We start from the raw sequence: 15562 nt of genomic DNA, 5'->3' as shown, positions 1-15562 counted from the left end.
AATCTATGAAAAGTGTGAAGAGATTTCCACCAGTTAGTAAGTGGGCATCACTTCTCAGCATGGTTCATCTTCTCTCACACTCAATATTTCTGGATCAATGGAAACAACATACAATACAGAATCTCACATGGAGCCAAAACTTCAAAACCGCTGGCTGCCAGAAGCTGGGACTGGACTACAGGGGATCACTCGCTAAATTGCCCTGTTAATTCCCTCTGAAGCATCTGGCACCAGCCACTGTCAGAAGATAGGATACTGGGCTAGATGGACCATTGATCTGCCCAAGTATGGCTGTTCTTATTCCCAAGCACACTAAAACCAAAACAGTAGTGATGGCCAGTGATACACTTGGTTTCATTTAGACTATCAGCTAAAGAAAAAAATATATTTTGCACATAGGTGCACTCGAAAGCAACAAATCAAGATAGTGGTGGGCAGTACATTTGTGGAATAGCAAACACACGTAAAGAAAGGGACTCTGATATAGAGTCAAATCCTGAAGTTGTTTTTCAGGCAAACTCGCATTAGAGAAGTATTTCCTCACTAAAGTTTACATGGGCCATTTCATAAACAAATGCTTGCTTTCCTCCCGGAGAATGAAGATGACCTAGAATACCATTGAAAGGTTTTCATGGATAACTCTGCCAACTGCTTGTCAGTGATAATTAGTGAAAATTATAAGAGACCCTCTTCAACTGACAAGTTGACAATAGATAGATAGATAGATAGATAGATAGATAGATAGATAGATAGATAGATAGATAGATAGATAGATAGATAGATAGATAGGAGTGAATTACAATAGGGAAGACAAAACAAAGTGTCATTTGCTGATCCTAGTAAGAAACTAGATTTTATAACACAGAAAGAAAATACAAAGCTCCATTGAAGGGAGCTAGAAAGCAAGTCCCTCTTACAGAGTCAAGCATAAGGATCAAGAGGATTATGTACATTTCTCAGTCATCTCAATACTTAGGCAAGAAGTCTAAGCACCCTAGGCAAAGCCACTAACTCTAATGAAGTGCAAGCCATGGCAGGATTTGGTCCTAAGCTTTTATTTTCTAGTGAACTCAGGGTTAATGAAAGGCACTGGAAGTACAGCCTTGGAAGGTGCACTTTTCCCTCTATTTTTTTTTATTTTTTATAATTGGAGATATACCAATCTCCTAGAACTGGAAGGGACATTGAAAGGTCATCGAGTCCAGCCCCCTGCCTTCACTAGCAGGACCAAATACTGATTTTTGCCCCAGATCCCTAAGTGGCCCCCTCAAGGATTGAACTCACAATCCTGGGTTTAGCAGGCCAATGCTGAGCTATCCCTCCTCCCAGGTAAATAAAAAGTACTGATAGTGGCAGTGAAAGTTGCCTCACCATTGTGAGCATTTTGACCTGAAGGACTCACTCTTATGGCTGAGAGAGGCGGTTTAGTCATCATGCTCAGCTGATTTGCCAACAAGGAGGTCAGCTGTGATGGCGACATCAGGCCAGTAAACATAGGAAGGAGATCACCAGCTTTTCTCAGATACGGTGCTGAACAACTGTCAGATAACTGCTTTTGTGATTGACCATCTTGCATTAAATTCAAACCAGTGACCCAGAAATTAAATGTCCTCTATCCCGTGATCAATCCCATGAGCAACCCAATCCCTGTCATAACAAAATTCACTTATTAAAAAAATTATACAATACTTAACCTGTGAGTTTTGCAGAGGTGGCCCTAGTAGGGGGACAGAGCACCTTGAATGACTCCAGAGAAGTCTCCTATTCAATTAATGATCTTGGAAGGAAGGTTCATCCAGCACTCCCTTTTCAGAAGGTTGTTGTGTATTGAGGGAGAAGAGTTAGATAGTGATAAGAAGTTAGGAGACGTTCAGGGCTTTAATCACCTCAACAAAAAGTGATGTATTTTCCTAAATGAACTGGCAGGTTTTTCTCCATTCTGCCACTTTGGGTCTGGCTCCTGACTGATGTTATACATTTTGAATCTGAAAATCTACCCACTCCATCTCTCTTCCTCTGCTCTGAGTTAAACCTCTTTACATAATGCCACACATCCCTGGTGTGAGTGGAGTTGCAGAAAGGATTAATTTGGTCAGTCGTGCTTTGACAATATTTGATTGCTACTTTTTAAAATTTCCTCTCCCAACTTTGCAATTGTTTACCTCAGGGCATAGAATGATGACTCTGGCTACAGATGACACTGTACAGCTGTTTAATCTGTGAGATATTTGGGAAGGGAAACATGAGATATTACAGCTCTCAAACCAGGTTATTTATTCCAAGAGAGTCTAAAGGCAGACCTAATTATGAAGAACCGCAGTCAATTGAGTGCATTTTTCTGCAATTATAATCAATTAAAAATAAGTTTCCTGTGTCTTAATAAAAAGCTTTCCTTATGCCATAATTTTCTAAGCAGCATAACTAAAAATAAGAGTTATCTATAGAATATGTTTGTCATGGAGAAAAAGTAACATTCCTACCACTGAAATAAATGGACTATAATATTGTTCAAGGTTTAAAAGTGCCATGTTTAGCCTCTAAAATGTATCAGAAATTTCAGAAAAGTATTTCTTCCTTGAGGTGTATGTAAATTATATCTGACTGAAGAAATGCATGGCCAGATACGCAGCCTGTGAAATCAATGGAGTTGTACTGATTAACAGCAGCGTAATGTGGCCCCTACATTACACATACGATAATTGTACATTGCAGTTTGCCAACACAATTTAGAAGGAAATTAGGCGAACAATTAAATTATTCCAGACATTACATCAGTTTTTTAAGGTTACACATAACTAAGGGATCAAAAAAGATGTTTTCACTGAGGTATTAAATGAGAGGTATAGGCTTCTACATGATGGTGAAATGCGAGAGAGAAAAGGGAAAAAAAGAGAACAAAGAAAAGAAAAAATGGTAAGAGTCGGCGAATGCTACCAGTATATACACTTCAGGGATAAGACCAGAGAGATCATTGTTGTCCAAGGAAGGCAAAAAAAGAAATCAAAGAAAAATTACAAGATTAGAAGTACAGTAGATATACATCTATATATTGATAATATATCTGTATCTATAGCTATATCAACAAAATGCACTAAAGGGCACCATTTCAGCACAGCATTTACACTGAGGAATTTTTAAGTCTGTATATTTTGTTTTTATGCCGATGAACTATGTTTTATTGCAGTTCATTTATTCAAGCTTTTTATCCGACCATTAAAGGGTTTTGCCATCTACTGAAGGCTACACAGGGTTACAAATGCCCCTGAATGCCATATGAATGTTTCTAATGCTCCCAATTCCCATATTGATTCATTTATGACTTGTAAGATTCTCTTTATTCTTGGTATTCTAAGGAGGTTAGTATGGACTCAGCTCAGCAATGCAAGTGCTCAACTTTAAAGTCCATTTCTGTTCAGCAACATACAGCTCAGCCCACGCTTAAGTGCTTTGCTGAATCAGGGACTATTATTCTACTCCAGCTCTCAATTTGGGCCTATTTCATCTCATATGGAGTTGGATCCTGTAGTTTGTTAGCCAATTTTTTTGGTCCACATGAAATGTCATCTGATGTCCCTGTCCTCTTGTTCTGGGCATTTTTTCTTAGGTTACAAGAAGGAATGTTTTAAGCCATTACTGGCCATTGCATCCCCTGCTCCCAGAAAACAGATGTAGGGAATTCTTCATCTTTGATGGAGCCAGAGGTTTTAACTAGTAATATTTTGAGGTTGTTTCATGAATTCTACTAGAAGGTTTCTCTGGAAAACTATGGCACAGAATCTCTCTCTGCTGCTGTTTTCACTGGCTCGCAGCTTTTCTTTTATGCTCAGAGGGAGGCATGATTCAAGTCAGAGTAGCGGGCTGGAGGGGCAGTTTTTATGCTGCTCTAAAATGTCATAACCCCATTGATTTAAATGCAGCTATGACCTTAATGGAGCCAGGGTTATTCATGCCAGCTGTGGATCTGTCCCCTAATTTTTAGTGCTGCTTCTGAAAATAAGTCCTCTTTAATAGCTATGGGCAAGTTAATTATCTTTGTGGCCTCTGTTTCCCTGCCTTTAAAATGATGATCACACAGTTATGGCAGAGAGGATAATGTGATGTGGACATGTCTTTTGGCTTATTGTACCCAAACAAAACTCCAGCGAGCAATCTTTAAAAGGCCTGAAACAAACACAAAGAAGTCAGGAATTCAGAATTATGGATGGAATTCCACTTCAAGATTATCTCCTTAAATCCCTGTGCTATGTCTTGGTACTACCTCATGCCCAGAGATAGATGTTCGTATATTCAAACCATAAACTCGATAATAGATAGGAGTTGTTCACATGGACTAAGGCAAGTATATGCTTTCAGTTATATAAGGCCTGGCTTCACTTGCAATACTGCAGAAATTGTGGATTCTGAAATATTAGGCTTCCAACCGTAATTTTGACAGCAGGAACCCCACCCTGCGCGGGTCTGACAGCGAGAGCTCCTTTATTACCACAAACAACAAGGTCCATTATTATTTTTCCGCAATTTTCCATGGCTTGTTCCAAACTCAGCCACAATTTTTTGACAATCATCCCACAATTCAGGGCCTTAGTTATATCTGTCATCACTACGTGTTTGGTTTTCACAATGTCTTGCCATAATTAGGTTACTTTAAGAGAAATCATTAGAACAGATTCTGCGCATAAAATTCTTATCAATTTTAATTTTTCTTAGTCAGGTGGCCAAGTCAGATTCTTACCACAAGTTTTGGGAGAATTTTGTTTTTACAGAAGTGTTAAAAACAAATCCATTTAATATTTATTTTTAAAAAATTGAAATCTTATGGAGTTGATTATTGAGTAAACAGTAGAGCTGGTCAAAAAGGCCTTTTATTTTTTATGGAAAATTTAAAAACAACCCCCCCCCCAAAAAATAAAAACAAACAAACAAAAGCAGTCTCCCAAAGACAGTTGGGGTTTTTGTGAAAAGCCAAACCCTCTTCAGTTTGCAAAACTGTGTTCAGAAAAACCTGAACATTTTGAAAAAAGAAAAGCTATTGAAAAGGTTTTAGTTTCTGTTTTTTCTACAAAACCTTTTCCATTAAAAAATGTTCACTTTAATCTTAAAGCTTTTTTATTTAAAAAAAAAAGTTTCATCAAAAAAAATTTGACCACTTGTAGTAAACAGATATTGTTTTTAGAAGTCAGCTGTTGAACACAACATATAAATACAGCACATAGATTTAGGGACATTTCAGAACTGGTTTGGCAGGTTAGCTCCTCACTTCAGGAGACAAATTCTTCTCTCAACTGCACCTATGAAACATTGGACAGAGAGGTTTTATGGGTGCAGCTGGGAGAATTTTCCTCAGTAACAATAAAAAAAATAAATTGCACTCTGCTTACAAGTTTTTTTCAGTGAGATGAGGATGCACCAAGTCCAATTCCGATTCCACTTAAACTAACAGGATGCAGAAGTGACTCCCCTGAAGTCAGTCACATTATTACACTGATTAAAAAGGGTGTTAGAAGGGAATCAGCTGCATACACCTTTTTATGCCTCCTGCTGTTTATTTCACTACCTACCATTGGAGCTGAAGTCCACCTTTTGGGGTCCAGCAGACTGGAACACCAACAACAATATCATTTAGTTTCAATGTGTTCAGCATTAATTGTTTCTGATACAACTTCTCTGACCATTTTGTTCATTTTAGTGTAAGACGTCTCAATATATTTTCTTTCAGACAAGTGAAACCAGAGAAAAATATAGGGGCATTAATCACCAGAAGATATATCTGTACTAGCTAGTCTAACAGCAAGCCAACTTTAAGCCTATTGCATTTTATCACCCATAGAGTGTAACTCACACTTTCTGTTCCATTTTGTGTTTATTCTGTTTGTTGCTACTCACTCAGGATTCAGGAGCTGATTCTAACACGCATAAAGTTCAGGACAAAGAAAGTATTACTTTGTTGCCAACAGGGTACTTTCCAATACCTTGCAAACACTGAAATGGCTTTTAAAATAAGGGAAGTCAGATTGATAACACTGCAAATACATAAATATTTACTTGCGTTATAACTTTTAGTCCATTTATAGTGAAAGGCCCTGAACCAAACAATAGGACATAGCAAGCGAGATCCTCCCATTAGCATAAAAAACCTCACTGGGGAAACGTTAGGCATTTTCCCTTGAACACAGTAGCACTACTTACACCCACAGACTAGTCCCTGAAACCCAGGCACAGAGGCTGCAATGGAAGCAGTCAGTGTCAGGCAGCATTCTGTGACCAACAAAGCTGGCAATTGAAGGTGAAGGGGGATGTCAGATGGCCACAAAGTCAGCTCCTTTGTGATAGCTCATGGGAGAAGCAGCAGAGGTGATGGCAGCAAAGAATTCATAGGCTACTATACCAGGAATTACATGGCTTGATCTGCACCTGTGGCCAGTCTGTCTAGCACCCACCTGCAACAGGAAAGGGTTTCCCCTCCTCTACTGCCCCATAGGGTAGAATCAGGCTGCTTTGTGATTCCCAGTCACCCTAAAGATTTGGGAGGTCCTATCCTTGCCTCCATAGAAGCTGCAAGTTGAGAGAGGTGTTGGCTCCTCTGTGTTCTCAGAATATAAAGAGGGGGCATCCAGCTCCAAGAGAGAGCACATATCCCTGCAGAAAATAAAAAATGTAAGGCTGAAGGACCCCAAAGCCTGGGAGAAAGTGGTCATGCTCCCTGCTGTGTTATAGTCACAAACCCTGATACAAACCCAGAGGAATCACACATACTGATCTGTGCCCACTCACAATGGCCAGTTTTGCACAGCCCACCACAGAACAATATCTGTGTGATAACTCTAAGATTTCTGTGCTTACACAGCACCTGCGGGTGCACATTACAAAGGCATGCTTCAAAGCAGCCTTGGCCAGAGATACAATGCAGGCTTCTTACTCTGCTTATGTGCAGCCAGGACCAGAACATGCAATGCAAGCTCAGCTACACCTCCATTTTCAATAACCCATGCAGAATGCGCATGAGTGCATTGGCCTTGGGTTCCATCAATTACACCTGGGTGCACACCCATCCCAGTGCTCAGTGGAAGTTCACCAGGGGTCCCTATTCTGCAAGTTGCTTGGTGCAATATAACGTCCTTTTCTCCAGCCTCAGAATAATGGAGGGGGCGAGAAAGGGAGAGAAGGGGGAACATTCATGGAGAAGTCCAAGGAAGGTCTCATTTAAAAACATTGATTAATATTGTTGTGCCATTTAATTTCTCATTACAATCAGTATCTCAAAGCTGGGAACAATTTGCGCGGTGTTCTCCACTTGTTTAATCTTTCTACTGCCACTCAAAAAAATTAATTTTATACAGTTTCCACTGTCCATAGACATCTTTTTGTCACAGTGGTTGATTAATTTGGTGTCATTGTTTGCTTCATTACAAGATGAATCATGAGAAGAGAGAATATATATAACACTTTGGTAACAAAATAGATCACATTACTGTAACTCTGCAATAGCTCAAAGTGACTTCATTTTAATTGAAGCCTCAGTCAAATAATTTAGTTAAATCAGTTTTAATCAGTTATGGAATATAGCAAGCCAAGTAAAGGACATGCTTGCATTACGCATTCCCTGGCATTTGGTGCTCCTGGTCCTTAAGGGCTGAGATTTATCTCTAGCTCTTAAAGCACCAGGATATTTTTACATGTAACATAGACCCAGGAAAGATGTATAAAGAGGTCCCAAACTCTAAAAACAATGGTTGGCCTCTTCTGAAAGTTTACCAGATGGTAAGGCTAACGAGTAATGGTAATCGATCAAAAAGGGCATAAACTGAATCTAGTCTTGGGAAAGTTTAAATGTGTAAAGGGAAGAGAAAACAGAAAAGTAGGTGTTAATTTTAATGGCAACATTTGAGCCTCTACCAACTCCTCAACAGAGCATGCAAACCCTGGGCTCGTATCCAACGCTCCCTCCCTCCCTCCTTCCCCAGGATATGGCTCTTTTGGTAATTCAGAAACGTGAGTGTCACAGTTTCAGGGTAACTGCACCTGTATTTTCCACTTCGTGATCCACCAAGGGCACTCACTTTAGGCTTCCGGCTCCCAACCTTCACCTCTCCTGGCCGGAGGCCTGTGTCTCACTCCCCCATGCCTGGGATTTTAAGGCTGCACAGGTCTGATTTACACTGTGATAGTCTCAGCAAACAAGACTGCCTGTGCACCTCCACTTTGCTTTTTCTCCAATACACCTCTACCCTGATATAATGCGACCTGATATAACACAAATTCGGATATAACGCGGTAAAGCAGCGCTCTGGGGGGTGGGGGGACTGTGCGCTCCGGCAGATCAAAGCAAGTTCGACATAACGCGGTTTCACCTATAACACGGTAAGATTTTTTGGCTCCCAAGGACAGCGTTATATTGGGGTAGAGGTGTACTATGACCAGTGTATTTTTTCACAGTTATAAGTTACCAGGCAGCCCCTTTTAAGCAAGCACCTTTATTCTTACGGTGAAAACACAACAGAGGAAGCATTTTCAAACAATAAGAGAATGTACACACATGCTAGAAAGCTTGCCAGATGTCACTGCCAACTCCAATCTAGGGCTCTGGAAGGGTTTAGTTCTTCACAACCCACAACTGGACTTTCCCTGTGGTTACAAGTTCATCTGTCTTAAATCCAGAACCAGAACAGAGACTAGGCAGATCAGCTGTTTCTTCATGCAGTTCTGGCCTTTGATTTTGGCCTTCCATAATAGGTAATCAGAGTCAATGACTCCCTCCCTCCTCAAGGAATCACTTCAAAAGTATTGTTGTTTGTTTGGTTTGGGGTTTTTTTTTTAAAACAAGGTTTAGGTAATTTGCATTAACCTCTCCCTAGAGATTCCCCAGGAAATCCTATTAATGTTTATTGCACCAAAAGTCCATATTTGTCTGGCACATTTTCAATAAAGTCTTTTCAATTCTTAAGAGTCATATCCTTCACAAGGAGCACAGCATAAACCACAACATGAATGTCCTCCATGAGCTGGGCTGTTCCTACGGTTTCGCTACAGGATCACCTCTAGTTACTTGTCCCTCAGAGAGATTTACACCACCTTTCTATCCTGGCTGGAATTAACAAAAAACACATGAAAGCATTAATCAGCAGTAACTTCTCTGCATCCTCAAGGCTGGGTTCCAGCCCCCGGACTGATGGAGACCAACTCAGAGTTCCTATTACAGTAACACAAACAAGAAGTTTTGTAATGTTTCTTTCGGGTGAAACCCCCCACCCATGAATCCTAGGTCCTCTTTTCCCTCCAACTACACATTTTGTCAAGTCTTGTTTTAAAGTGACTCTCCTAAATTGAAAGCTTAAAAGTTGAAACATCTGTTAAGAGCAGAGGGAAATGGTAGCAGGTTATGTATCAGTGTTGTTGTCATTTGTTTTTTCTGCAGTTAATATTTAACAAAACAACAACACAACTCCTGACTGTCTGTGGTTTTAGATTTTTAATTTTGTTGAATTTGCTCTTCCAATACAACTCATTAACTTATAACAATGTACTGGTTATATAGTGGCCAATCCTCTCCCGCAGTTCTCAATACAACTATTCAGAAATGAGGAGATCTGTAAGGACAACAGAAGAAAAATCCTCTCCACCAAACCATCATGCTGTTCCACAGAAGCTATTCTAGCCACAGCCTTAACTCTGCCCTTATTCTCACAGTGTGCTGGGGGAATTTGACTCTCTCTCTAATTCCTCAGGCCAGACCCCATCCCTCCACGGCCTTACCCCATTCCTTTCCCTGCTGCTCTGGCCTGTGCATTGTGCCAAGTATATTTATCTCCTGAGTGGCCTCACCCTTTAATGCATTAGCATGGCCAGAAAGATCCAGTTTCAGAAAAGGAGGAACAATTTACCCCAGCTTCAGTAGTTGCACACCAACAGATCAATGCTGAACAAAGAACAAGTCCCTGCCCTGAAGGGTTTACTCACTAAAGCCTGGCTCTTAAAGCCTAAAGGAGCAGAAAGTTGCCTTGCAACAGTCAAGAGGCACCCAGCCCTTCACAGGGACAGGGCCTTAAAGGCACAAGGAAAATCCAGTAGTACACGACAAGACAGAACGTACACAATGTGGAGTGGTCATTGGAGCTGGAATGCTTCACAAAAAATCAGTGATTTAAAAGAGCTTCATCAGTTCTGGACATCAAAGATGACGTGAGAAGAAAGAACATTTCCCAAATTCTCCAACGTTTACCACAACCACAGGAGCCAAGGGGAAGAGAAGAATCCTACAGAAAGCTTCATCGTTAAGAACTAGAGCTATAAGTGGCTAATTAGCTCACCTGTCTTTTGATCTTAAACCAAGTTAAGCTAACAGGGACAGCTCTAGCATTTATACATAACACACTGGCTGATGTCTGCATGCAAAATATTTATTTTTCTGAAAAATATTTTCCCTCCAATACAGGAGAATAATCTCAACACTTGATTCCTCATTCAAAGGATCTTCTGTGTGTCCAGCTCCTAAAGTTTGGCTGAACTTTACATGCTCTTTTGCATTTTTTTTGCTGACCTTTCGATAATCCTTCTACTTCATTTATATTCTGTTGACAGCAGAAATTTTAATAAATGGTAAACTCAGGTTTTATACTGAAGGTGCCTCAATAATTAAGGGCCACATCCTGGTGCCTGGAGCGAAAACCACATAAAAAAGGTCATTGTTCTGTGCTAAGAATTCAGAGGGCTCCAATGGCCTAACCACACTATTGTGTGACACGAAGAAGTTAATCTCTCTGTGCCTCAGTTCCCCATCTGTAAAATTGGGATACTAACACTTCCTTTCTCCCACACGTTGCCTTATCAATCTAGATCGTAAGTTCATCAGGGCAAGGATCTCTTTTACCGTGTGTCTGGATAGCGCCTGACCTATGTTGTGGCTTTGGGTGCTACCGGAATAGAAATGACTAAAATAACGAATAGGGAATACCATGAAGGTGGTTCTCCCTTATTGACACTCACCCAAGTTTCTCTCCAAGCAAGCTCACCCCTCCAATATGTCCAAATGCAGAAAACCTGTCAACATTATTTGTGGTAATGGGGCACTGATTTGTATTTTCCATTGCAGTGGGTCAACAAGAAAAAGAACTGAGTAGACTAAACAGTTGTAACATCCTGGGCCCTTGCAGCTCTTTTCTATCAGTCTTTCCTGAGCTGGACAGCTTTTTTTATTTAGCTTTGTCTGGCCTGGTCTACACTAGGCGTTTAAACCGGTTTTAGAAGCGTAAAACCGATTTAACGCCACACCCGTCCACACTGAGAGGCCCTTTATATCGGTATAAAGGGCTCTTTAAACCGGTTTCTGTACTCCTCCCTAACGAGAGGAGTAGCGCTAGTATCGGAATTACCATATCGGATTAGGGTTAGTGTGGCCGCAGATCAACGGTATTGGCCTCCGGGCGGTATCCCACAGTGCACCACTGACCGCTCTGGACAGCAATCTGAACTTGGATGCAGTGGCCAGGTAGACAGGAAAAGCCCCGCGAACTTTTGAATATTTCCTGTTTGCCTAGCGTGGAGCTCAGATCAGCACGTGTGGCGATGCAGTTAAAAATCTAAATAAAGAAAGAGCTCCCGCATGGACCATGTGGATGTGATCGCTGTAAGGGCAGGCAAATCTGTTCTATCAGCGCTCCGTTACAGAAGACGAAATTCAAAATCATTTTAAAAAAATCTCCAGACAGACGCCATAGCAGGGGCTCAGCGCACTGCTGCGTGACAAACGTAACGAAAAGCCAAAGAATCAAATGGATGCTCATGGACTGGAGGACTCAAGCTATCCCACAGTTCCTGCAGTCTCCAAAAAGTATTTGCATTCTTGGCTGAGCTCCAAATGCTTCTAGGGTCAAACACAGTGTCCGCGGTGGGTCAGGGCATAGCTCGGCAATTTACGCACCCCCCCACCCACCCCCAGAAGTGCTTTCCCAGAGGAAGGAGTGACTGACGACATTTACCCAGAACCACCCGCGACAATGATTTTTGCCCCATCAGGCACTGGGATCTCAACCCGGAAATTCCAAGGGGCGGAGGAGGCTGCGGGAACTATGGGATAGCTACGGAATAGCTACCCACAGTGCAACGCTCCAGAAGTCGATGCTAGCCTCGGACCGTGGACGCACACCACCGATTTAATGTGTTTAGTGTGGCTGCGCGCACTCGATTTTATACAATCTGTTTTACAAAACCGGTTTATGCAAATTCGGAATAGTCCCGTAGTGTAGACGTACCCTCAGTCTTTTGCCTTCATTTTGGACTGTCTTCAGTGGAGCATGAGAATGCTTTTAGCACACCTTGTTTCACATCACTGGTCCTCCATTCCTCCTGCTGGCCAAAGAAGGAGCCTCTCCCATAAGGATGGAGATTTGCCTCTCTGGCTGTGGAAACAGGCAGCATAGTTTGCATTCATATTACAATTAATTCTACTACCGAGATGAAGAAAAGTTTTGCATTAAAGACATATATATATATATATATATAAATTGTTGGTTTCTCTTTGGGTTTTACCTTGACAGTAAGAATTGGGTCTAGCATGTTTTTACAGACTGATCTCACGCAATAAGAATGTGCAATATGAATTTCTTTGTTTTTTAAATTCAATTATATTTATTGTACTCAGGCAGAATGGTTGAAGTGCAATATACATATTATATATAGATATATAAAACAAGCCACCATTATCACCCTAAAAAAAGATATGGCAGATGATCTTCCTGCACTTGAAAAAGAGAAACAGAAGTTGTCAGATCTAATTTGCAAGCAGTTCAGAGAAGAGTTTCTCTCCTTTACCTGCTTCAATGTAATCTGTGGCAGGGGATTGTGGTTACTGACAGTAATTCCATTTAAATACTCTTGATAAAAGCAATAAAAATATGTGGAGTAAGGAAGTGAAACAGACTTTGGAATGTGATTCCATTCTGTAGTCTGTAAGAGCGCACATGCTAAACAATGCTTTGTATTCAATCAAGCCTTCATTACCTTACCTTTAATAAATATTCATTTCCCTACAGAGCTTCTTTGCAAAACATAGCCTTGATTATGTTTTGCAGCTTGCAAATACAGTCATCGTAGACATTTTGGTACCAAATACAAGAGAGATTTTATTCAATTTATTCTCCATAGCAATTGTTTGGAAATAGTATTGTCCGGGAGTTAGAGGATGAAATTGTTGCTTCTGCCAATGACTTCCTGTTTGACCTTGGGCAAGTAACTTAACCTTTCTGTACCTCATTTTACTCATCAGAATTATGAAGATAATGATGTGTAGCTCCCTGTGGCGAAATGTTTTGTGTAGGCTTGATTCTGCTTCCATTGAGGCCAAATAGAAGAATTATTAATAAGACAGAATGAATTGTTTTACAGCATAATATATATATTCAAAACATAAAGAATAATACAGTTCATGATTCATGAAGGTTATACTTTAAAAGTAAAATTAATTCAGTACACATTATAATAAATTGTTGAAGTCCCAATCTTCCCACTGCTCTTGTCCCCCTAAAAAGTTGATTCCTTTCCCCCACCACATAAAAATATCTAGTACCAAATCTTTGACACTAGAATTCAAATCAACTTATCAAAAAAGAAGAGTCATCAGTTTAGAAGCCCACCTTCATAAGAAATAACTAAGCAATATAACCATCTATAATAATTAGTTAATTCCCGGGCAAAATAATAATAATGATGGTGGAATTATAGTTTAGAGCATGTAAACTTTTAAATTTCACTGACAGTTGTTTTTTCAATAATTACAACATTCTGCTATTAGAAATCCAGTGACGATTAAACTTCAAAGAACCCAGTCTAAAGTATGGAAATGCACATTTAAGATACCCTACAAGCTTAACTCTGCTTCCAAATGAGCTCAGCTGTCCACCTTCCTGTCTTTGTTCTTTTCATGCATATGGTAAAATACCTTAGTGTTATAAGTATCAGGCAACCAGGACGAGGGAAGTCTAGTGGTCAGTGCAGGCCTCAGGCCTAGTGCTTGGAGCGGGTCTCAAGAACCAAGCACTATGGTCAAGGCTAGGGTCAGTAGTCAGAAGCCAGAGCCATGGGTCAAGCTGGAGGTCAGAAACTGGAGCAAGCAGGGTGACAGTCAAGGAGGGGCTCAAGGCAGGGGCAGGAGGGAGTCGAGGCTGGGTACAAGGCAGGGGCAGGAGAAACAAGGTAACTCAGGAGAAGTCACAGTGGTGGGCATGAGTACTGAGCAGCCAGTGGGGCTTCAAAATTCCTCAAAGTTAAATTCTACAATAAGATCCTTTAATTTTAACGCATCAAGTATAGAATACAGAACATGTATTTGTTTTAAATTGCTTTGCTTGGCATTTGGCCCACCTGTATGTCATAGATACACCACTACCCCGACAGAACGCAACCCATATAACACGAATTCGGATATAACGCAGTAAAGCAGCGGGGAGTCCCAGGCCCTTTAAAGCACCACCCGAGCCCCATTGCTTTACCTCGTTATATCCAAATTCGTGTGGGGCCCCGGGCCCTTTAAATTACTGCTCGAGCCCCGCTGCCGGAGCTCCAGTGGTGATTTAGAGGGCCCAGGGCTTTGGCCTCTGTGGGGAGCCTCAGGTCCTTTAAATCCCCACTCAAGCCCCACTGCCAGAGCTCTGGCAGTGATTTAAAGGGCCGAGGGCTCCCCACAGTAGCTGGAGCACCGGGCCCTTTAAATCACCACCAGGGAAGCCGGTCCAGTCTTGCCAGTACGTCCTACCAGACCAAACCTGATATAACGTGGTCTTACCTATATTGGCTCCCGAGGACCATGTTATATCGGGGTAGAGGTGTATATCCAGGGGCAGCTCTAGGTATTTTGCCGCCCCAAGCATGGCAGGTAGGCTGCCTTCGGCGGCTTGCCTGCGGGAGGTCCCCGGTCCCGTGGATTCGGCGGCACGCCTGCGGGAGGTTCGCTGAAGCTGCGGAACCAGAGGACCCTCCGCAGGCATGCTGCCAAAGGCAACCTGCCTGCCGCCCTCGCGGCGACCGGCAGAGCGCCCCCTGTGGCTTGCCGCTGCAGACACGCGCTTGGCATGCTGGTGCCTGGAGCTGCCTCTGTGTATATCCAAACTCTCATTGACTTCAATTGGCATAGGATTGGGCTCTAAATGTTTCTGTGGGGTGTGACTGATTTATTGCCAGATCCAGCTTGCCTTTCACATGCAAGTGGTCCCATTGAACTCAGTGGGGACTATTCATGTAAATAAACTGACCAAGGCTGATCCCTTAGCCTGAGTTTCCCCCAGTTTTTCAAGCACCAAGATGCGCACACACACAGTTGGCACTCAAACAACATAAATAATAATTAGAAGTAGCCCTGAATTGGTACTCTAATTCCAAACACTCCTGAACTTCATGAGTACGTGAGATCAGAACCTGAATATCAATCTGAATTTTGCAGTTTGATCTCAGACATCCACTAATACAGAGCCTACCATCCGAACAGTGGAAGGAAAACTTCCCATTAGCTTCAGCGGTCTTTGGATCAGGCCTTGGGTTCATAAGACTATCCTCATCTGTAGTAGTAAGTGCACAC

The 15562-nt window shown here is 41.6% G+C and overlaps 1 protein-coding gene across 2 annotated transcripts in view; it reads right to left on the bottom strand.

The window, feature by feature from the left end:
- Positions 1-15562, bottom strand: part of TRPC7 (transient receptor potential cation channel subfamily C member 7) — a 349786-nt gene that overhangs the window by 173189 nt on the left and 161035 nt on the right. The gene's annotated exons all lie outside the window — the stretch shown is intronic.

This window comes from Mauremys reevesii, linkage group 8, assembly GCF_016161935.1.
Source record: "Mauremys reevesii isolate NIE-2019 linkage group 8, ASM1616193v1, whole genome shotgun sequence".
Lineage (NCBI taxonomy): Eukaryota > Metazoa > Chordata > Testudines > Geoemydidae > Mauremys > Mauremys reevesii.
Note: the sequence above shows the minus strand (reverse complement) of the source record. Positions and strands in the feature narration are given on the sequence as shown.